Source organism: Alligator sinensis, unplaced genomic scaffold (genome assembly GCF_000455745.1).
Source record: "Alligator sinensis unplaced genomic scaffold, ASM45574v1 scaffold1322_1, whole genome shotgun sequence".
Classification (NCBI taxonomy): domain Eukaryota; kingdom Metazoa; phylum Chordata; order Crocodylia; family Alligatoridae; genus Alligator; species Alligator sinensis.
Genome location: NW_005842116.1, coordinates 1,358,384 through 1,360,311, shown reverse-complemented (window position 1 = coordinate 1,360,311; position 1,928 = coordinate 1,358,384).

The window sequence follows — 1,928 nt, the reverse complement described above, 5'->3', positions numbered from 1 at the left end:
AGGGGGAAAAGACAAGACCTCCTTGCTCCTGAAAGCAGCAGCTAGAGCTTGTCAGACAGCTCCGGGCCCTCCGCTCAGCTCCGCCATGCAGGGTTGGCACTGAGGAGGGTCAGTACTATCCAGCACCAGCCGCTGCTGCAAAAGCCGTTCTAGGGAAGGAGGGATGAGGAGTAGCTGCAGTGCCCTTAGGAGGGGGTTTTGGCTCAGAGCACGAGCCCACGTTGCACAAGGAGCAGACTTATTCTTATCCTCCAATGGCCTGAGGATGGACTAGAGATCAAGTCTAGGCAGGGCAGAAAGGGAACCAAATCCTTCTATTGTGGCAAGGGCACTTGCCGCCTCAATGCTGCCTAGACAGAGGCAAGCCTGGGGGGAGAAAATAATCCCTTCTGTACTGCCCCAAGCTTTCAGAAGCCTTAGTGCACCATGTCCTCTCTCAGATGCTGGCTGGTGATCAAACCTATTGCCCTCAACCTCCCACCCAAGCGGATACCCAGCACATCCTATTAACGGCACACGCTGCCTGCTACAAACTCCAGCTGCTTGCATGCAATGGAGGTGTGGGGAGGTGCTTTGCATGCTATTTGCATGGGGAAGAGGCTGAGTCTGGGGGTAGTTTTTCCACCCCTGGACATGTGCCTTCTTAGCATAGAGGCAGGGTGTGTTCTCCCCCACAGCCTTTACCTCCGTCGTGTGCTGGAGGCAACACCTTAGGATTTCAAGCTGCAGAAGAGAAGCTTAAGTGCAATGGGCAGAAGACATAAATGAACGTTCCCATAAGCTTTGGTTTAGTCCATACTTAATTGGCAGTGGCCACTCACTCCTTTCCCCTCCAGGATGAGAGCCACATTGATTAAAGCCTCCGTTAAAAGGAAAGTCAGGGACAGAGGGGCCATGACCAGGTGCAAGACAGACTCTACCCTGCCAGGTCAGACTTGCCTTCTATGTCTGGGGGTGAAAAGTTACCACCAGACTCAGCCCAAAGTCATTCATGCAGGTGCAAGGGCCTGTAACTTTCCCTGAATGCCATTCCAAGCATCCACAAAAAAAAAAAAAGAGATATATCCTCTAGGCTCAAGCCTACAGCCAGAGTGGGGACCAGCCTCACTGGCGTTGCTGGGGCCACATGCTAAAGGGAAGGTCTCTACTAGAGACCTACATTCTTTCATTAGGTTTGGTCTTTGTCTCCTCCCAACCATCAGCCATTTGCTACCATAGCCTCTGTCTTAGCTGTGACCCACTTCCTGCTTGACCCATGGGGTTCACAGCAGTAAAGGAAAGGAAGACAAGTTGTGTGCAATAAGCCTCAGTGCACAGCTAGCTTCCCCTCCCCACACTGCCCACTCAAGACGCCACCACAGACTGCGGAGCTTGGCCCTTGTGCCAAGGACAGAGCCGAGGGGCACAGAGTATGAAAGGAGCCTCCATGGAGTCCAGGAGTTGAGCTGCTTCTCAGAAGAAAGCTTCTGATCTGATGCATCTGGCAGGCAGTGCTGGCTCAACGAAGCAGCATTAACACCAGGCGACAGCTCCTCAGCAGATCCTTTTTAGTCTTTCCACATTGCCCATCTCCTGACACACGCACACAGCTTAACGGCTCAGGTCTACTCTTTGCTTTTTAAATTTAATGAATTTCTCTGGACCACATGGTGGGAAATAGGGAAGAGATACACAGCTGCAGAAAGGGCTGAGAAGACCCAACCAGATTGTACAAGGAAACCTGAAATCTGAAGTATTGCAAGAGGATGCAACTAAGGATTGCTTTTCTCCTTATAAGAGCTCTCCAGACATGCATACAGACCAGAATAAATCCAGTGCCACTTGTACAAAAGCCATGAGGAGACATAATAAATACAAGTTATTTCCCCACCACAAAGCATCAAGATACCAAGTATATTGCCTCCCCCCACGTTGTTCCAATCTCTCTC